The sequence below is a fragment of the Lolium perenne genome, chromosome 4 (assembly GCF_019359855.2).
Source record: "Lolium perenne isolate Kyuss_39 chromosome 4, Kyuss_2.0, whole genome shotgun sequence".
In the NCBI taxonomy this organism is placed as follows: Eukaryota; Viridiplantae; Streptophyta; class Magnoliopsida; order Poales; family Poaceae; genus Lolium; species Lolium perenne.
The window spans coordinates 110,771,024-110,793,950 of NC_067247.2; the positions used below are offsets into that span (position 1 = coordinate 110,771,024).

General features: G+C 40.5%; 1 pseudogene; it reads right to left on the minus strand.

Moving 5' to 3' along the window:
- Positions 1 to 4,332: 4,332 nt before the first annotated feature.
- LOC139839075 (uncharacterized) overlaps positions 4,333 to 22,927 on the minus strand; it is a 105,939-nt pseudogene continuing 87,344 nt past the window's right edge.

Genomic DNA, 22,927 nt, shown 5'->3' on the forward strand with positions numbered 1-22,927 from the left:
GATAATTAGAACCGAACATGCACCACCTTATTTGAGCTGTGATCCATATTGTTCCCCCAGTGGTGCATGATTGCCTTTACACTTGATGACCTTCTCGCAGTTGTCGTGATCAAATACGAGCACCTTCAAGGATTTGGTGTCAATCCTCTTGAATACCGTGAAGTATCCTATCTTCAAGTCATGTGCTTTGACAAACGCTGACCAGCGTGCGTCCATAACAATCTTGCCATCTTCCTCCTTCAGGCCGACCTCCCAGATGCAATCGGTGGAGATCTTCAGCTTGATGGTCTCTGGCCACAAACCTTCAAACCAGGGCTTAAAAGCACTGGGGATGAGCCCATCCAGTAACTTGCAGAAGCTGCCAGGGCGGGTCTGCTCACTGGCGTTTGGTGGCCTGATCATCAGGGAAGCTCCCTTTTTTTCGAAGATGAGCTCTCTACAAGCTTGATCTTGTTGCCTGAACAATGCAACAACAAAAATGGACCCAAATGGTATACTTATGAAGCCCACAATCTGAACATTATGCCTCTGGATCTAGTTTGGCTAATTCGTAGGAACGGTATATCAGCTTCAACTCATAAAACTGAGAAAAAACTAAGCAACAGGAATAGAACTATAGATAGCATGGCATGGTGGATGCATAGCCCGTGTTTGCAAATAGTTTGTGGGTAGCCCACACTTGCAAGTTCATATCAACAATTATTTTCCCCGGAAATTATTGTACTCCCTCTGGTTCATATTAAATGACTCAACTTTGTCTAGATACACATGCATCTAGTCCAAAAACTTAACTAGATTCATACGAATCTAGACAAATTAGAGTCCATTAATATGAACCGGAGGGAGTATTGCAATTTCGACGATTTGCACTTGATCATACTTTTCATCGGCTGCCCAGTTTGGCTGACCAGTTTGTTTATTCGCTAGTGTCCTCCTTCCTAGACACCCAAGTCCATCATCATGGGCACTGACAAGGTGTAATATAAGATATATGCCACAAAAATAATACGTAGGATTGATAATGAAAATAAGTTTCCAATGGTCCGTGTCCAACAAGGGACGAGTAGTTTCTCTCCACTTCATCCTGACGTGTGTGGTGAGCAAGCCCTCCCATCAGTATCAGAGGAATTTAATTTGACAAGGGCTATAGGAAGACATCACCAAGAAAGGGTGATGCATGTCTCCTTCAACAAACACAACAGTACATGTCTGAAGCAAGTACATGAACACAAGTACACCACCATAATAATACTACATGAACACAAGTGATGCCGTCGGTTGGGGAGGCCTAAATAAAACTTAAACTTAATCCTAATCTAATGGACGTCGGTTGGGGCGCGCGACGGGTCTGCCTCATCCTCGTTCTTCGCCTATGCCGCCTACGTCCGTGCCCGCTTCTCGTCCCATGCTTTGCGATAGGGGCGGCGCCAGGGGTATTCTTGTGTATGCAGCTGAATACCCAAGATTTTGACAAAACCTTAGAATTTCCTCATAAATCAGGGAAAAATTTGGCAAATACATGAGGATTTTGGCAAAATGAATACACAGGTTGAAAATGAATACCCAACACTTCATCACTGGCGCAGCTACTGTTCGCGCTTCAGGCGGTCGAGCATGGCGGACGCCGTCAAAAGACCTTGCCGGCGGTGCTGTCCCAGCGGTTCAGTCCTTAGCCGAGAAATCTCCTTCTGGAAGAAGAGTATCGCTTGCTTGCGGGCGAACGCCTCATAATGGCGATGAGCCCTGTCCTTGCAGAACTTCCGTTGGGAAGCCTCCAAGATCCGGAGGTCGTGCTCGCTGTACTCCTCCTTCAACCGTGGGTCCTCGTCATTATCGGAGCTGTACTCCGCGTCGGACTGCGGCTCCGGCTCCGGCTCCAGCTCCGACTCCGGCTGCGATGGTGGTGGAGGCTGCGCGCGGACTTTGAGGCCAAGCCTACAGAACCTCGTCTTCCGATGGCGCGGCATTTTTGAGGTGGAGAGGAGAGAATGGAGCGTAAGCGGTGGTGGAAATGAGAGGATAGCACCGCGGGGGTGGACGGCGTAGTAGGTACTTTATGCTGGTGGTAGGCAACTAGCCTCATTTACGGCGGCGTAGGCGACTGGACGCCGCGTGTCCGGCCGCTGCCCTCATGGCCGCCTAGGTTTAGGCGCGGGAGACCATTAAACACCGGGGACTACCAACCTTCCCGCGTAGCCTTTGATGCGAACAGTCGCGTCCTCCCGCTGACAAGGCGGCCCCACACGCGAAAACCGTCGTGCCGCGAGGCGCCGACGAGCCCGATTCGCGCCCTTCGCAGGTGTGAGCCCAAAAAATGCAACTACTACTACTGTACTATCGTATAGGGTGATCAGGCCCTCCCATCAGTATCAGAGGAATTTGACAAGGGCTACAGGACGACTAGTTACATCACCAAAAAAGGTGATGCATGTCTCCTTCACATGGTCTTCTTATGTCATATAGTAAGGCACTAGCAATGATCGGCGCGGTGTGTCTAACTAATATACTCCCTCTATCTCAGAGCTTAAGGCGTAAAAATAAATTCGATTTTTGATCAAAGCATAAGGCGTAGGGTGAACTCTATCCTATTTCTACCGAAGATGCCCCTCTCAGCCGTTTCTCGTTTGCTAAAAACAAGGAGACGATTGACCCAGCTATGGCATGCACACGGTATTCACGCTGAATTAACTGCTCCTCCAGTCAATCTCCTCTAAAACCGGTGCCTCATTGGTTGTATACGGTGCATGCATGAGATGGTAGTTAACGAGGAGTCTGATGCGGCTACTTTAGGGAAGAGAGAGAAATACGGAGTAAAAGGAGTGAGTTATTAGAGATTTACGAGGGGCAAGTATGGAAGCTAATTTGCACGCCAACCCTCCTTAATCCTAGCGCCAATTTATTTACACCTTAAGCTGTGAGATGGGAGTAAATGTTTAGCTGTTGTAAATATTTATGGGCTTTTCATCAGCAATGATGATGGCACAACATGAAGTGAAGTTTAGCAGTTGTAGCATGATTTTTTTTTGAATAAATGATGCTCAAACTCACCGATTCTCAAACTGCCCTTACAACGTTAAGGGAGCTGATATTAGGCACATACCCACTTTCCCTAAGCCACGAGACAACGCAATCAAACATCATGCTATCCGGAGATGCGGAACAATCTCAACTGTGAAGAGATCAACATTTAATTTAACAAAACTGTCTAATCCTGATGTGTAGAGAACGAATCCGTTGCACATATTGCTGGAACTCATAAATAGATCACAACACAACTTCAGGATTATTTTTTACAGAACACAATTTTGTGATGCCATTTGTTATCACTCCTTGGTGTGTATCTTGTGCAGTATCGGTTAAATTGCTAGGCCATCTACTAATACTGATGGTTCATGTCTCCAGTTGTGAAAGTAAGAGTTCATATACTTAGCCAAATGCTCAGCTAGCTACCCCATGTAGGAAACTGACCGTGGGAAGGTAATTGCATCCTTCTCAGAATTTGATCTATTAAAAGACAGCTGAAAACAAAAGACGGCTACCCTGAAGTAATTGAGTGTAAGATGAAATACTAAAATTGCTACACCAGCAAAATTGGACAATTGCCTCATCTAAGCTGGTGTAGTGTACATCCATGTTTAACATGTGAAGATGTGAGCGTATGAATTAGTAGCCAAAAACAACAGACTATTTTCTGGAAAAGCACGGCAAAGTAAATGCAGATAATTCTACTTTAGCAATCGTCTCACCTTGACACATGTAATATGAACTATAGTTTCATGAACAGTAATTAGTAAGAACAGAGAAAAGTAACAGCTGCCTTAGTTGATATAATCTAAAAATAGTAGCTGCCCATTTCAGCTAATGATTTGTCGAGATGAAAAGCCCAACAGGAAACTAAGCATCAGAAACGTCTCAATAATATATAGAAACTAACTCTACATCAGGATAAGAATGAATTCAGTAGCTAACTCTATTTGAGTCCTCTTGTTACTTTGACTGATGTTTACATACTAAAGTGGTACTGCAATCATGTTTCTGTGACTGACATCGAGCATTCTTGCAGTTTTAGCATTTGTGTCATATAGGTTATTATTGATGCGTAGCTAATAGTGTAGTGAATGGAAATTGGACCGACCTTTTTTTTCTCTGCAAATGATGGATATACCTTCTTTTTCTCGAATACACACCAAACTGTGTCATCTGTATTAGAAGAAAGCACTAAAGTAGTGCAAATACAACTCTCAAAGCAATATCAAAAAGAAAAGAAGAAAAATGAAGCAAAAAACTTCTAAGCTAGGCTATGTAGAATCTAAAACGTGTCCAGTTGGGTCATTAGACTGGCACGTTGTACATCCCTGCACCCATCACAAGAAACAGTGTGAAGACCAGAGCCTGAAGCAGTGTCTACACCCAAACAATTCAGATATGAACAACAATTGACAATACAGAACATATTAAATCATGCCAACGTTACCTCAACCGTCCGTGGCTGACATTGCTAGATTCAGGCTCAATAGTATTGCTTCATGTTGCTGTATGATGATCAAAGATTGTCCGCCAACCTCGGGTCATCTTGCCCTGGAGTTTAGTAGAGACAAAAATAACTGTAGTGTCCCCCTAAGTGTAGTAGTACACTGGACCAGCTTAGATGAGGCGATATAAAAACAGTAAAAAGAGAGCTCTAATTCATATTTGTGTATTAACTAACGAATTTTCTTGTCAAGCAAATAATTGTAGCATTGTTACCATTTTAGTAAATTTATAAATCTTCCTCGCAATTAAATGTAACAAAACTACAATCACCGACAAAAGTATAACTATTTTGAGCAGATCTCCTTTGTAGGACAGAGGAAGACACACAAAAAAGAATCCTAATAAAAATATACAAATGCTTCCCGATGTGTTCTGTTTCAAGCATTAATGGCTCAGACCTATGATTATGTACTACCAATGCAAAAAAAAGACTTCTGCCAATTTTCTCATTCAACTCCATGCCTTCATGTAATTTACAGAACAAAGTACTACAATGCAATAATGCTAGAAAATAGAAATCCGTGGTACTTATGACAAAACATTACCTAGTTTGTTAAATCCAAGATGGCATTAGCGCAAGAAATTTAGTAATTAAACATCAATTAGACGTACAAACCTGTCATGTTTGTCAGCATGAAAGGCTCGAGGGCAACTCTCGTATGCAGCTATTCACAAGAAAACTGTAAGAGAAATAGGCAAGTAGTAATTAAGTAAACTTTAGTTTATCCTATACTTTCACAGAATAATAAATAGCATCAACTGGGGTATGAAATAGGACGGGAACCTCGAAAGAAGATACAGAACATGAAATTTTGATTATATTGGCTCAGACACAATGGTGATATAAAAAATGGTACACCTTGAAAAGTAAATTAAGGGCCTACATGCTAACTCTGTTTCTTCATATGACCAATAATTCAAGACTTATGTTCAGTCCATGACTAATATTTTGGTGCCTACCCTTATTTCATCAAACAGTATAAAACAACAATAGATATAAATAACCTAATTTTCTCGTATTTGCAAGTATCTAAACCTGGGGAAGGAATACAACCCTAGACGATAGGGCCAAACAGATGTTTTAATCTCACCGCAAATCCAATTCGCTTTAATTCATAAATTCAAATATAGTTAATGATTGGTATAGTAAAATATACCCACAGAGGAGGAATCTATTTTTACTGAAACAATGTATGCAAACATTCGAATTTCTTTAGTGAAAAATTTAAAATACGACAAAATTTATGTGGTATACTTTGTAAGAACCGAGAGAAATATCATGATAAAATGTTAGGTTTATGTAAAATAGCAAGAGTTGTAGAAAATTTAAAGTTGCAGGAGCCTAAAGATGATGATATACTGAACTTCAAGTTACTTGTGAATAATAAACCAAGGCGTGAGTTATAAGGCAGAAGAATTTTCTTTCACTCCAGTAGGACACACCTCTATAAGAATGCTTCATTTTGTTTCCTGCATGTAAGCATTTTGTGTCCTACTGGAGTGAAATACCCATGATTCGAACTGAAAACCTGCCAGGACATGGAAATAAAGAGGTAACCTGCTTCTATTTTTACAGCATGAAACTAAATGTGCTCCTCATGTATCTGCAACATGAAGCTAGCTCTGCATATGTTCCGTTATGCAGAAAAATGTATATCAAGAAAGAATCCTATCTAAATATCATAATAATAAAACCTGCCTCCACCACTTCATCCTAATATATACCAAGCAAGCAACTACTTCGGGCCAAGAAAGCAGTTCCAAAATAACATGGCAGAATTAATATCTCATGGTCTGCAGAAATAAAGTCAGTTCATATACATTGTGTCTTGTTTGCTTACCCATGCATTCCTAGATTCGAGCAACACACACAAAGACCTTTATTGGAATTGTCAAGGTGATACATAATTGAGTAGAGAGAGTTGTATGTCCCACTTTCTTTGACCTGCATGTAAGTGAATATTCAGCATCTGATCCTAGATATCGTACCAAAGAATTAAGAACAGTCTATGAAACTTACATAGAGATCCAATTTCTCATGGAAAAATGTGGGAAGAGGAATCAAAATGGAAGAGCAAGTGAAAGAAAAGAAGGAGAAGATGTACAACGCACCACTGAAAAATTTACCCTTATCTTGGAGCTGTCGAGACCAGAGGCCAATTCAGTTGTTGTAAAGTGGCTGAAGTTACACTAATCATACATATGACCTAGTTCATGTTACCTCCAGTCTTCCAAAATACCTAGCAGCGCATCAATCAGGAAGAAGACCACATGACCTTAAAATATTGCAGTGACATGTAAGCATAGTTTCAGCATAAAAAAGGTGAATCGTATCATATAAGGAAAAAAAGTATTTTAGATTCATTTATACATCCATGGTCAGCACCGCATGGGCACGTCGAGGAAAACCCAGTTGTAAAGCTAAAATACTTACATACATAATTGTTAAAACTTGCTGCAAATTCAGGAATTTGGGTATAAAAAAGATATTGCATAGCAATTTTTGTGATCTAATCTCTAAATAAAAAGTTCCTTCATAAGAATGATTAAATTATGATCTCTACTGCAAATAAGATATATCCTTAAAAAAATCAGTTTTAGTGCTTGGACCTGCAGGCATGACATATCCCGACATGAGATTTGATTTTCTAAAGCAAAAGCAATTTCATTTGAACAACTATGATTGGCGTGGAATACACCGGTGTAACTTCACTAAATAGAAAAGGTCTGCTAGAGATGACAAAACGAACATACATGCATGCTTTTTCAGTTTGATACAATCTTCCTTACTGATTATTCTTATGATTTCAACACATGGAAACTTCGCTGCCATTTATAGTGCATATAAAAGGGAACCTACAGAATTTGAGAGCACAAAGTATAAGGCTCGACGAAGCTGATCTTGATCTCCCAAGTTGAGCTTCCACTGTTAATCTAGTTGTTCTCCGCATATACATGAAAGTTATAGCCAAGTAAAAAAACAATTATACCTGATCTGAAAGAGATATGAAAGAGGATTTCTATAACTAAGCACGTAAAAGATGATCTTATTCCTAGCTAAAAAAATAGCCCAGATCTGATTGCAAAAAAGACTCATCACTTGGCTACGGTAAGCAAAAGACTACTTATGGCATCACGAAACCATTTGTGTTTAACTTGCAAGAGAAAAGGTAGAGAGTTGGTTTGGTTTGGCTGATTGAATTTTACGTACGTGGAGCAGGCGCTGCGGCAGGGTAGTCTGGTAGCGGGGGAGAAATTCTTGTTGCTGCCGCGATGCGGCGACGGCTCTTGGTCTCCTAGATCTGCAACTCAGCCAACATACACAAAAAATTCAGAAAAGAAACTGGACGATACATTGGAAAACGGGGATCGAATGCTCGGTGCCTCAGTGCTTGGCTCAGTGCTTGGCTCCATCGCCCCGAGTCGTAGATTGCCAACTACCTGAAGCGCCACTCGACGCCAGGCCGTAGCGCCCGTCCCTCTATCTCCGCTTGAAGGGATCAGGCGAGGCGAGAAGCTCCGGCGGCAGAAGCCGGTGAATGTGTAGGGGATTGGCGGGTGGAGGATGTGGAGCTTGTCCGGACGCTGGGCACATCGCTCTTTGCGCCGTCGCCGCCTCCTCGCCGGCACCGGTCCTCCCCTCCGCTCCCGCCACTGGCGCAGGTCGACGCGAACGTCCGCGACGGCTGCACCTCACCAGCAGCTTGTCACGGTCAGGCTCCGGCCGAACTCACTGCCGGCCGCCGGTCCCCGCCGCCTCTACCTCGTCGTCCAAGCAGCGGCACCTGCTGCTGCCTCAGGGCCTGGCACCACCGCCCTGTGCTGTACCGCCTGAAGCGATTGTCAATGCCAGTCCCTCTATCCTCCATTGGAAGAGAATTAGGAAAGGAGAGGAGCTCTTGCAGGGAGCGTAGGGGATTGTTAGGGAGGAGCTCGCGAGAGTCGCGATAGTGGGGAAGATAATGAGGAAGAGAGAGAGACGGGAGGAAACCAAGAACGGTATGGCACGTGATTTCTCCAGTCAGAGGCCATCCGGTGAGACAAAAGTAGTGAAAGAGGTTTGAAAAGAAGCTAGAGCCACCCAGACAACAAGAAAACACACTGAAACAAAGGAAAAAACCCTTAGAAAATTGCAAAGACTGCACCAAAAATACATCATGGTAATCAGCCACATACGCGTCCACCCATCCGTAGTTTAAAAATTAATACAAGATTTTGAGAAAAAAGATGTTGGTTACACTTTAATATAGTAGTTATTGAAGTTGATAAACAAGGTCTAGCATATTTAAACCAGAAAAATCATGTATCTACCCCCCAACCCTAAACTCTGTCTTGTAAAGTCAAGCATGAAGAGAAGTGGTTTAATTTGGGTTTCAAACATGGAAATTTCAAGAACCCCCCAAAAGCTTCATTTTAGAGTGACTAAGAAGGATCCACGCTGGGGCTTACCTTTTATTTCACGTTTTAAACTTGTTCAAATCTTGGTCAAACCTAGGATTTGAATAAGATTAAAATGGGCATAAAATTAAAAAAAAAATGAAAAACCAAAGCACATAGCCTTCTTATGTCATATAGTAAGCACTCAAGTTGATAAACAAGATCTAGACATGTCAAACCAGAAAAAATCATGTATCTACCCCTAACCCTAAACTTTGTCATATGAAGTCAAGCACGAAGAGAAGTCGTTTTGGGTTTCAAACAAGGAAATTTTAAAAGCCTTCCCATGAGCTTTGTTTTGGAGTGACTAAGAAGGATGCAGGCTTACCTTTTCATTTTCATGTTTTAAACTTGTTTAAATCTTGGTTAAACCTAGGATTTGACCAAGATCAAAGCATGAAAATTCTGAGAAAATCAGAAAAGGAAAATGATACGTCTCCGACGTATCGATAATTTCTTATGTTCCATGCCACATTATTGATGATATCTACATGTTTTATGCACACTTTATGTCATATTCGTGCATTTTCTGGAACTAACCTATTAACAAGATGCCGAAGTGCCGATTCTTTGTTTCTGCTGTTTTTGGTTTCAGAAATCCTAGTAAAGAAATATTCTCGGAATTGGACGAAATCAACGCCCAGGGTCCTATTTCGCCACGAAGCTTCCAGAAGACCGAAGAGGAGACGAAGTGGGGCCACGAGGTGGCGACACCATAGGGCGGCGCGGCCCCTGCCCTGGCCGCGCGGCCCTATGGTGTGGGCCCCTCGTGCCGCCTCCTGACCTGCCCTTCCGCCTACTTAAAGCCTCCGTCGCGAAACCCCCAGTACCGAGAGCCACGATACGGAAAACCTTACTGAGACGCCGCCGCCGCCAATCCCATCTCGGGGGATTCAGGAGATCGCCTCCGGCACCCTGCCGGAGAGGGGAATCGTCTCCCGGAGGACTCTACGCCGCCATGGTCGCCTCCGGAGTGATGTGTGAGTAGTCTACCCCTGGACTATGGGTCCATAGCAGTAGCTAGATGGTTGTCTTCTCCTCATTGTGCTTCATTGTCGGATCTTGTGAGCTGCCCTACATGATCAAGATCATCTATCTGTAATTCTATATGTTGCGTTTGTTGGGATCCGATGAATAGAGAATACTTGTTATGTTGATTATCAAAGTTATGTCTATGTGTTGTTTATGATCTTGCATACTCTCCGTTACTCGTAGATGCTCTGGCCAAGTAGATGCTTGTAACTCTAAGAGGGAGTATTTATGCTCGATAGTGGGTTCATGTCTCCGTGAATCTGGGGAAGTGACAGAAATCTCTAAGACTATGGATGTGTTGTTGCCACTAGGGATAAAACATTAGTGCTATGTTCGAGGATATAGTCACTGATTACATTACGCGCAATACTTAATGCAATTGTCTGTTGTTAGCAACTTAATACTGGAGGGGGTTCGGATGATAACCTGAAGGTGGACTTTTTAGGCATAGATGCATGCTAGATAGCGGTCTATGTACTTTGTCGTAATGCCCAATCAAATCTCACAATACTCATCATAATATGTATGTGCATGGTCATGCCCTCTTTATTTGTCAATTTCCCAACTGTAATTTGTTCACCCAACATGTTGTTTATCTTATGGGAGAGACACCTCTAGTGAACTGTGGACCCCGCTCCAATTCTCTATACTGAAATACAATCTACTGCAATACTGTTCTACTGTTTTCTGCAAACAATCATCATCCACACTATACATCTAATCCTTTGTTACAGCAAGCCGGTGAGATTGACAACCTCACTGTTTCGTTGGGGCAAAGTACTTTGGTTGTGCTGTGCAGGTTCCACGTTGGCGCCAGAATCCCTGGTGTTGCGCCGCACTACATCCCGCCGCCATCAACCTTCAACGTGCTTCTTGGCTCCTACTGGTTCGATAAACCTTGGTTTCATACTGAGGGAAAACTTGCCGCTGTACGCATCACACCTTCCTCTTGGGGTTCCAAACGGACGCGTGCTGAACGCGTATCAAGCTCTTTTTCTGGCGCCGTTGCCGGGGAGATCAAGACACGCTGCAAGGGGAGTCTCCACATCCCAATCTCTTTACTTTGTTTTTGTCTTGCTTAGTTTTATTTACTACTTTGTTTGCTGCACTAAATCAAAATACAAAAAAAATTAGTTACTAGTTTTACTTTATTTGCTATCTTGTTTGCTATATCAAAAACACAAAAAATTAGTTACTTGCATTTACTTTATCTAGTTTGCTTTATTTACTACTGCTAAAATGGCCACCCCTGAAAATACTAAGTTGTGTGACTTCACAACCACAAATAATAATGATTTCTTATGCACACCTATTGCTCCACCTGCTACTACAGCAGAATTCTTTGAAATTAAACCTGCTTTACTGAATCTTGTTATGCGAGAGCAATTTTCTGGTGTTAGTTCTGATGATGCTGCTGCCCATCTTAATAATTTTGTTGAATTGTGTGAGATGCAAAAGTATAAAGATGTAGATGGTGACATTATAAAATTAAAATTGTTCCCTTTCTCATTAAGAGGAAGAGCTAAAGATTGGTTGCTATCTCTGCCTACGAATAGTATTGATTCATGGACTAAATGCAAGGACGCTTTTATTGGTAGATATTATCCCCCTGCTAAAATTATATCTTTGAGAAGTAGCATAATGAATTTTAAACAATTAGATATTGAACATGTTGCACAAGCATGGGAAAGAATGAAATCTCTGGTTAAAAATTGCCCAACCCATGGACTGACTACTTGGATGATCCTCCAAACCTTCTATGCAGGACTAAATTTTTCTTCGCGGAATTTATTGGATTCAGCTGCTGGAGGTACCTTTATGTCCATCACTCTTGGTGAATCAACAAAGCTTCTTGATAATATGATGATCAACTACTCTGAATGGCACACGGAAAGAGCTCCACAAGGTAAGAAGGTAAATTCTGTCGAAGAAACCTCTTCCTTGAGTGATAAGATTGATGCTATTATGTCTATGCTTGTGAATGATAGGACTAATATTGATCCTAATAATGTTCTGTTAGCTTCATTGGTTGCCCAAGAAGAACATGTTGATGTAAACTTCATTAAAAATAGTAATTTCAACAACAATGCTTACCGGAACAATTCTAGTAACAACTATAGGCCATATCCTTATAATAATGGCAATGGCTATGGTAATTCTTATGGGAATTCTTACAACAATAATAGGAACACACCCCCTGGACTTGAAGCCATGCTTAAAGAATTTATTAGTACACAAACTGCCTTTAACAAATCTGTTGAAGAAAAGCTTGGGAAAATTGATATACTTGCTTCTAAAGTCGATAGTCTTGCTGCTGATGTAGATCTTTTGAAATCGAAAGTTATGCCTAATAGGGATATTGAAAATAAAATTGTTACTACAGCAAATGCCATCCAAGTTAGAATTAATGAGAATATAAGATTAATGGCTGAACTACGTGCTAGGTGGGATAGAGAAGAAAATGAAAAACTAGCTAAAGAGAAGAATGTAGCTAAAGTTTGGACTATTACCACGACTAGTAATGCTAATGCTACACATTTTGCTGCACCTCCTACTATTAATAATAAAAGAATTGGTGTTAGCAATGTTTCCACTTCAAATGCAAAGCGCGAGAAACTGCCCGAAATTGCTAAAACTGCTGAAACTGCCTGTGATAAAGCTGCTGAAATTTTTTCCAACATTGGGGATGATGATCCCATTGCTTTAGATTATAATGGTTTGAATTTTGATGATTGCCACATCTCTGAAGTTATAAAGTTCTTGCAAAAACTTGCTAAAAGTCCTAATGCTAGTGCTATAAATTTGGCTTTCACAAAACATATTACAAATGCTCTCATAAAAGCTAGAGAAGAGAAACTAGAGCGCGAAGCCTCTATTCCTAAAAAGCTAGAGGATGGTTGGGAGCCCATCATTAAGATGAAGGTTAAAGATTTTGATTGTAATGCCTTATGTGATCTTGGTGCAAGTATTTCTGTTATGCCTAAGAAAATTTATAATATGCTTGACTTGCCACCGCTGAAAAATTGTTATTTGGATGTTAATCTTGCTGATCATTCTACAAAGAAACCTTTGGGGAAGTTGATAATGTTCGCATTACCGTTAACAATAACCTTGTCCCCGTTGATTTTGTTGTCTTGGATATTGAATGCAATGCATCTTGTCCCATCATATTGGGAAGACCTTTTCTTCGAACTGTTGGTGCTATCATTGATATGAAGGAAGGTAATATTAAATATCAATTTCCTCTCAAGAATGGAACACTTCCCTAGAAAGAGAATGAAGTTACCTTTTGATTCTATTATTAGAACAAATTATGATGTTGACACTTCGTCTCTTGATAATACTTGATACACACTTTCTGCGCCTAGCTGAAAGGCGTTAAAGAAAAGCGCTTATGGGAGACAACTCATGGTTTTTACTACAGTACTTTGTTTTTTATTTTGTGTCTTGGAAGTTGTTTACTACTGTAGCAACCTCTCCTTATCTTAGTTTAGTGTTTTTTTGTGCCAAGTAAAGTCGTTGATAGAAAAGTTCATACTAGATTTGGATTACTGCGCAGAAACAGATTTCTTTGCTGTCACGAATCTGGGCTGTTTTCTCTGTAGGTAACTCAGAAAATTATGCCAATTTACGTGAGAGATCCTCAGATATGTACGCAACTTTCATTAAATTTGAGCATTTTCATTTGAGCAAGTTTGGTGCCTCGATAAAATTTGTCAATACGAACTGTTCTGTTTTGACAGATTCTGCCTTTTATTTCGCATTGCCTCTTTTGCTATTTTGGATGAATTTTTTGATCCATTAATGTCCAGTAGCTTTGTATAATGTCCAGAAGTGTTAAGAATGATTGTGTCACCTCTGAACATGTTAACTTTTATTGTCGCTAACCCTCTAATGAGTTGTTCTAAGTTTGGTGTGGAGGAAGTTTTCAAGGATCAAGAGAGGAGTATGATGCAACATGATCAAGGAGAGTGAAAGCTCTAAGCTTGGGGATGCCCCGGTGGTTCACCCCTGCATATATTAAGAAGACTCAAGCGTCTAATCTTGGGGATGCCCAAGGCATCCCCTTCTTCATCGACAACATTATCAGGTTCCTCCCCTGAAACTATATTTTTATTCCATCACATCTTATGTGCTTTGCTTGGAGCGTCGGTTTGTTTTTGTTTTTGTTTTGTTTGAATAAAATGGATCCTAGCATTCACTTTATGGGAGAGAGACACGCTCCGCTGTAGCATATGGACAAGTATGTCCTTAGTTTCTACTCATAGTATTCATGGCGAAGTTTCTTCTTCGTTAAATTGTTATATGGTTGGAATTGGAAAATGATACATGTAGTAAATTGCTGTAATGTCTTGGGTAATGTGATACTTGGCAATTGTTGTGCTCATGATTAAGCTCTTGCATCATATGCTTTGCACCCATTAATGAAGAAATACATAGAGCATGCTATAATTTGGTTTGCATATTTGGTCTCTCTAAAGTCTAGATAATTTCTAGTATTGAGTTTGAACAACAAGGAAGACGGTGTAGAGTCTTATAATGTTTACAATATGTCTTTTATGTGAGTTTTGCTGCGCCGTTCATCCTTGTGTTTGTTTCAAATAACCTTGCTAGCCTAAACCTTGTATCGAGAGGGAATACTTCTCATGCATCCAAAATCCTTGAGCCAACCACTATGCCATTTGTGTCCACCATACCTACCTACTACATGGTATTTTCCGCCATTCCAAAGTAAATTGCTTGAGTGCTACCTTTAAAATTCCATCATTCACCTTTGCAATATATAGCTCATGGGACAAATAGCTTAAAAACTATTGTGGTATTGAATATGTACTTATGCACTTTATCTCTTATTAAGTTGCTTGTTGTGCGATAACCATGTTCACTGGGGACGCCATCAACTACTCTTTGTTGAATTTCATGTGAGTTGCTATGCATGTTCGTCTTGTCTGAAGTAAGAGAGATCTACCACCTTATGGTTAAGCATGCATATTGTTAGAGAAGAACATTGGGCCGCTAACTAAAGTCATGATCCATGGTGGAAGTTTCAGTTTTGGACATATATCCTCAATCTCATATGAGAAAATTATTAATTGTTGTTACATGCTTATGCATAAAAGAGGAGTCTATTATCTATTGTCTATGTTGTCCTGGTATGGATGTGTAAGTTGAGAATAATCAATAGCGAGAAATCCAATGCGAGCTTTCTCCTTAGACCTTTGTACAGGCGGCATAGAGGTACCCCTTTGTGACACTTGGTTAAAACATGTACATTGTGATGATCCGGTAGTCCAAGCTAATTAGGACAAGGTGCGGGCACTATTAGTATACTATGCATGAGGCTTGCAACTTGTAAGATATAATTTACATGATACATATGCTTTATTACTACCGTTGACAAAATTGTTTCATGTTTTCAAAATCAAAGCTCTAGCACAAATATAGCAATCGATGCTTTTCCTCTATGGAGGACCATTCTTTTACTTTCATTGTTGAGTCAGTTCACCTATTTCTCTCCACCTCAAGAAGCAAACACTTGTGTGAACTGTGCATTGATTCCTACATACTTGCATATTGCACTTATTATATTACTCTATGTTGACAATATCCATGAGATATACATGTTATAAGTTGAAAGCAACCGCTGAAACTTAATCTTCCTTTGTGTTGCTTCAATGCCTTTACTTTGAATTATTGCTTTATGAGTTAACTCTTATGCAAGACTTATTGATGCTTGTCTTGAAGTACTATTCATGAAAAGTCTTTGCTATATGATTCACATGTTTACTCATGTCATATACATTGTTTTGATCGCTGCATTCACTACATATGCTTTACAAATAGTATGATCAAGGTTATGATGGCATGTCACTCCAGAAATTATCTTTGTTATCATTTTACCTGCTCGGGACGAGCAGAACTAAGCTTGGGGATGCTGATACGTCTCCGACGTATCGATAATTTCTTATGTTCCATGCCACATTATTGATGATATCTACATGTTTTATGCACACTTTATGTCATATTCGTGCATTTTCTGGAACTAACCTATTAACAAGATGCCGAAGTGCCGATTCTTTGTTTCTGCTGTTTTTGGTTTCAGAAATCCTAGTAAAGAAATATTCTCGGAATTGGACGAAATCAACGCCCAGGGTCCTATTTCGCCACGAAGCTTCCAGAAGACCGAAGAGGAGACGAAGTGGGGCCACGAGGTGGCGACACCATAGGGCGGCGCGGCCCCTGCCCTGGCCACGCGGCCCTATGGTGTGGGCCCCTCGTGCCGCCTCCTGACCTGCCCTTCCGCCTACTTAAAGCCTCCATCGCGAAACCCCCAGTACCGAGAGCCACGATACGGAAAACCTTACTGAGACGCCGCCGCCACCAATCCCATCTCGGGGGATTCAGGAGATCGCCTCCTGCACCCTGCCGGAGAGGGGAATCATCTCCCGGAGGACTCTACGCCGCCATGGTCGCCTCCGGAGTGATGTGTGAGTAGTCTACCCCTGGACTATGGGTCCATAGCAGTAGCTAGATGGTTGTCTTCTCCTCATTGTGCTTCATTGTCGGATCTTGTGAGCTGCCCTACATGATCAAGATCATCTATCTGTAATTCTATATGTTGCGTTTGTTGGGATCCGATGAATAAAGAATACTTGTTATGTTGATTATCAAAGTTATGTCTATGTGTTGTTTATGATCTTGCATGCTCTCCGTTACTCGTAGATGCTCTGGCCAAGTAGATGCTTGTAACTCTAAGAGGGAGTATTTATGCTCGATAGTGGGTTCATGTCTCCGTGAATGCGGGAAGTGATGAAATCTCTAAGATTATGGATGTGCTGTTGCCACTAGGGATAAAACATTAGTGCTATGTTCGAGGATATAGTCACTGATTACATTACGCGCAATACTTAATGCAATTGTCTGTTGTTAGCAACTTAATACTGGAGGGGGTTCAGATGATAACCTGAAGGTGGACTTTTTAGGCATAGATGCATGCTGGATAGCGGTCTATGTACTTTGTCGTAATGCCCAATTAAATCTCACAATACTCATCATAATATGTATGTGCATGGTCATGCCCTCTTTATTTGTCAATTGCCCAACTGTAATTTGTTCACCCAACATGCTGTTTATCTTATGGGAGAGACACCTCTAGTGAACTGTGGACCCCGGTCCAATTCTCTATACTGAAATACAATCTACTGCAATACTGTTCTACTGTTTTCTGCAAACAATCATCATCCACACTATACATCTAATCCTTTGTTACAGCAAGCCGGTGAGATTGACAACCTCACTGTTTCATTGGGGCAAAGTACTTTGGTTGTGCTGTGCAGGTTCCACGTTGGCGCCGGAATCCCTGGTGTTGCGCCGCACTACATCCCGCCGCCATCAACCTTCAACGTGCTTCTTGGCTCCTACTGGTTCGATAAACCTTGGTTTCATACTGAGGGAAAACTTGCCGCTGTACGCATCACACCTTCCTCTTGGGGTTCCCAACGGACGCGTGCTGAACGCGTATCAGAAAACCAAACCACATAGTATTTTTTTTGAAAGGAATACGGTAAGGGAAGCCCCTACAGTGTTTTTTTTATAATAAGAACCCAATTCTGCGCCCGTGGGGACTTGAACCTGGGTGGCTGGGTTGTACATCCACTTCCCTAACCGAATGAGCTAGGCTCACTTCTTTGCACATAGTATTCTTATGTCATATAGTAAGCATTCTAGTTGATAAACAAGGTCTAAACATATTCAAACCAGACAAATCATGTATCTACCTCCTAACCCTAAACACTGTTTTATGAAGTCGATCAAGCATGAAGAGAAGTGGTTTTGGGTTTCAAACATGGAAATTTCAAGAACCTCCCAAAACCTTCATTTTAGAGTGACAAAGAAGGATCCAGGCTTACCTTTTCATTTTCATGTTTTAAACTTGTTCAAATCTTGCTCAAACTTAGGATTTGACCAAGATTCAAATGGGCATAAAATTACTTAGAAAAATCATGTACGTATCTACCCCTAACCCTAAACTCTGTCATATGAAGTCAAGCACGAAGAGAAGTGGTTTTGTGTTTCGAACATGGAAATTTCAAAAACCTCAACTCCTGAAGCTTCATTTTAGAGTGACTAAGCAGGATCCAGGCTTACCTTTTATTTTCATGTTTTAAACTTGTTCAAATCTTGGTCAAACCTTGGATTTTACCAAGATTCAAATGGGCAAAAAAATACTTAGAAAAATCATGTACGTATCTACCCCTAACCCTAAACTCTATCTTACGAAGTCAAGCATGAAGAGAAGTGGTTTTGGGTTTCAAACATGGAAATTTCAAAAACCTCCCAAAAGCTTCATTTTAGAGTGACTAAGAAGGATCCATGCTTACATTTTATTTTAATGTTTTAAGCATGTTCAAATCTTGGTCAAACCGTACATAGGATTTGACCAAGAATCAAATGGGCATAAAAATTCAAAAAAATGAAAAACCAAAGCACATAGCCTTCTTATGTCATATAGTAAGCACTCAAGTTGATAAACAAGGTCTAGACATATTCAAACCAAAAATATAATGTATCCACCCCTAACCCTAAACTTTGTCTTATGAAGTCAAGCACGACGAGAAGTCGTTTTGGGTTTCAAACATGGAAATTTCAAAAACCTTCCCAAAAGCCTCATTTTGGAGTGACTAAGAAGGATATAGGCTTACCTTTTCAATTTTCATGTTTTAAACTTGTTCAAATCTTGGTCAAACCTTGGATTTTACCAAGATTCAAATGGGCATAAAAATACTTAGAAAAATCATGTACGTATCTACCCCTAACCCTAAACTCTATCTTACGAAGTCAGCAAGCATGAAGAGAAGTGGTTTTGGGTTTCAAACATGGAAATTTCAAAAACCTCCCAAAAGCTTCATTTTAGAGCGACTAAGAAGGATCCATGCTTACATTTTATTTTGATGTTTTAAACATGTTCAAATCTTGGTCAAACCGTACCTAGGATTTGACCAAGAATCAAATGGGCATAAAAATTCAAAAAAAAACATAGCACACTGCCTTCTTATGTCATATAGTAAGCACTCAAGTTGATAAACAAGGTCTAGACATATTCAAACCAGAAAAATCATGTATCTACCCCTAACCCTAAACTTTGTCTTATGAAGTCAAGCACGACGAGAAGTCATTTTGGGTTTCAAACATGGAAATTTCAAAAACCTTCCCAAAAGCCTCATTTTGGAGTGACTAAGAAGGATATAGGCTTACCTTTTCATTTTCATGTTTTAAACTTGTTTAAATCTTGGTTAAACCTAGGATTTGACCAAGATCAAATGGGCATAAAAATTCAGAACAAATAAAAAATGAAAACCAAAGCACATAGTATTCTTATGTCATATAGTAAGCATTCAAGTTGATAAACAAGGTCTAAACATATTCAAACCAGACAAATCATGTATCTACCCACTAAACCTAAACTCTGTCTTATGAAGTCGATCAAGCATGAAGAGAAGTGGTTTTGGGTTTCAAACATGGAAATTTCAAAAACCTCCCAAATGCTTCATTTTAGAGTGACTAAGAAGGATGCAGGCTTACCTTTTCATTTTCATATTTTAAACTTGTTTAAATCTTGGTCAAACCTTGGATTTTACCAAGATTCAAATGGGCATAAAAATACTTAGAAAAATCATGTACGTATCTACCCCTAACCCTAAACTCTATCTTACGAAGTCAAGCATGAAGAGAAGTGGTTTTGGGTTTCAAACATGGAAATTTCAAAAACCTCCCAAAAGCTTCATTTTAGAGCGACTAAGAAGGATCCATGCTTATATTTTATTTTGATGTTTTAAACATGTTCAAATCTTGGTCAAACCGTACCTAGGATTTGACCAAGAATCAAATGGGTATGAAAATTCAAAAAAAATGAAAAACCATAGCACATAGCCTTCTTATGTCATATAGTAAGCACTCAAGTTGATAAACAAGGTCTAGACATATTCAAACTAGAAAAATCATGTATCTACCCCTAGCCCTAAACTTTGTCTTATGAAGTCAAGCACGACGAGAAGTCATTTTGGGTTTCAAACATGGAAATTTCAAAAACCTTCCCAAAAGCCTCATTTTGGAGTGACTTTGAAGGATACAGGCTTACCTTTTCATTTTCATGTTTTAAACTTGTTTAAATCTTGGTTAAACCTAGGATTTGACCAAGATCAAATGGGCATAAAAATTCAGAACAAATAAAAAATGAAAACCAAAGCACATAGTATTCTTATGTCATATAGTAAGCATTCAAGTTGATAAACAAGGTCTAAACATATTCAAACCAGACAAATCATGTATCTACCCACTAAACCTAAACTCTGTCTTATGAAGTCGATCAAGCATGAAGAGAAGTGGTTTTGGGTTTCAAACATGGAAATTTCAAAAACCTCCCAAATGCTTCATTTTAGAGTGACTAAGAAGGACGCAGGCTTACCTTTTCATTTTCATGTTTTAAACTTGTTCAACTCTTGGTCAAACCAAGGATTTGACCAAGATTCAAAAGGGCATAAAAATAAGTTTCCAATGGTCCCGTGTGCAACAAGGGACGAGTAGTTTCTCTCCACTTCTTCCTGGCATGTGGGGTGAGCAAGCCCTCCCATTAGTATCAGGGGAATTTAATTTGACAAGGGCTACAGGACGACATCACCAAAAAGGGTTAATTGGTTCTATGCAACTCCTCAATTCACAAGTTGTGTTTATGCCATTACAAAAACTGAAGTTGTGTTTATGCCACTCTCAATTCTCAATAACCCCTTCTATGCCATTTTCAGTTTATACTTTCGTATTGACCAAAATAATCCTGTGTTCAGATTTGGAGCGACTTTTGGGTGTTTGGGGCGCACAAAAAATCCAAAATTTTCAAATTCTGGAAAAATATTACAACTTCTCAGAAAAATCAAAAAAAAAATTACAGGAAATCAAAAACACTGAAACGAGTATATTGTTTTAATTTGATCCATTTATGTGCGGATTTGCATAAAAAACTGACATTTTATGTTCTATCTAGAAATTGGTAAAATTTTGTCCAAAAAAACAAACTCTTTCGAAAAATCTGAAAAATTTACAGAATGTCAAGAACACTAATATGAGTCTACTATTCTAATATGAGCCATTTCTGGGCACATATGATCCATTAAACATATGTGCAAAGTACGGTCCAGATTATCTGAGAGTATGTACAAACTGTAGTATAGGGTACAAATACTGGATACATAGGCAGTATATGATGTTGTATTGCTGAAAATGGCATAGAAAGGGGTATTGAGAACTGAGAGTGGCATAGACACAACTTCAGTTTTTTAATGGCATAAACACAACTTGTGAATTGGGGAGTCGCATAGAACCAATTAACCCCACCAAAAAAGGGTGACGCATGTCTCCTTCACCAAAACAGCAATACCTGTCTGAAACAAGTACATGAACACAAGTACATCACCATAATAATAATACTACATGGACACAAGTACTAATATAATAAAGTAAGAGTACTAGTTTGTTTACATTTCCACAGGCCACTTTTACGAACAAAAATTCGAAAATTAACCTTCAGAAATTCGGAAGCCAGGTGACACAGCAGTCATCAAGGATTGCAGCTAGCGGTACACAGTGACCTGGTCAAGATCTACCTTGAGCCTGCTTGACGCTTCAGCTCGGAGTTGAGAGCCTTCTCCTGTGACAGCTCGGCCTCTAGTTTGTCCGTCCTAACCGTGAGGTTCAGGATCAGTCCGGCGAGTTTGTCCATGGTCTCCGCCTGGCCGAGGCTCCGCCGCTGGATCTCGTTACTCTCAGTGAAAGATTTCATGGCGATATCGTTGAGAATGTGAATTCGGAACTTCTCAGTGGCGAGCTCAGAATAAAGTCTCATGCACTCATCGGCGAGGGCGCTTCTGTCCACCGTCTCGACGCAGAAATCGCCCATAACCATTTCTAAAATGGTCCCGATCTCGTAGCGGGGCTTCTATCAGATGGGGATGGAGCACAAAATCAGAAGTGTACCCAGAGAACTACCAAGAAAGAGAGAATGGGAATCCCAATTTGCACGAATGTCTATACCTCGCTGCTTTGAGAAGTTGGCTCCGTGGAAGATGTTTCCGCAGGCAGGAGGGCTGCGGGAAAACTAAGGCCGCCCGACCTGAAAATACGATTGAGAGAAGGTTCGAAAAGGAGGGGATGATAAGTTCTGAAAGACATAGAAAGATGCGCAAGAACGGAGGATCACCTTAAGGTAGCAGTCGCGGGCTGTGACGCCCTTGAAGACTCTTGCGCAGAAGGCACCTCGACAGCAGCACAGGGACGCCATTGCTGGGATTCCCTCAGCTTCGCCGCAGCCGCACGAGCCCTTCTGTGGCGAGACTTGCTCCCGGTCATGGTGGCGAAGTAGTATTCCAAGAGGTAAACGAAGTGGTGAACTGAGGAAGACGGCTAGAGCAAAGGTTAGTCCTTAAATTTGGCCTCCTCGTCTCCTCGGCTCCTCGCGAGTAGTAGGAGTAATACTTATCTGGTCAAAGAGCAAACTTCAAGGCAGAGACTTGGTGGGCCATTCATCTCCAACTATACTTCCTCCGATCCGATTGATACAGTACCAAATTTTTGAATGACAAATCACCCAAAACAGTATTCCATGAGTATATGTAAGCTTTGGTGTTTTTACAATATACTAGCAAGATGGCATGTGATGGCTCCAAGAGCTTGTTTCACAATTTTACATTTTTTGAACCTTGATCTGTAGTACTGGGCAAAACCCTAGTTTAACCTATTTAATTATAGATTCGTAGGTCGATTTTTCTACGTACCTTTTTATTATTACTCTACTATGCAGCACATATGTGTTTGTCCGTCGAGTGAAACTCGGAGGAAGAGGGATCACTCGGAAGGAGAGAAGAAGGAGGGAGAG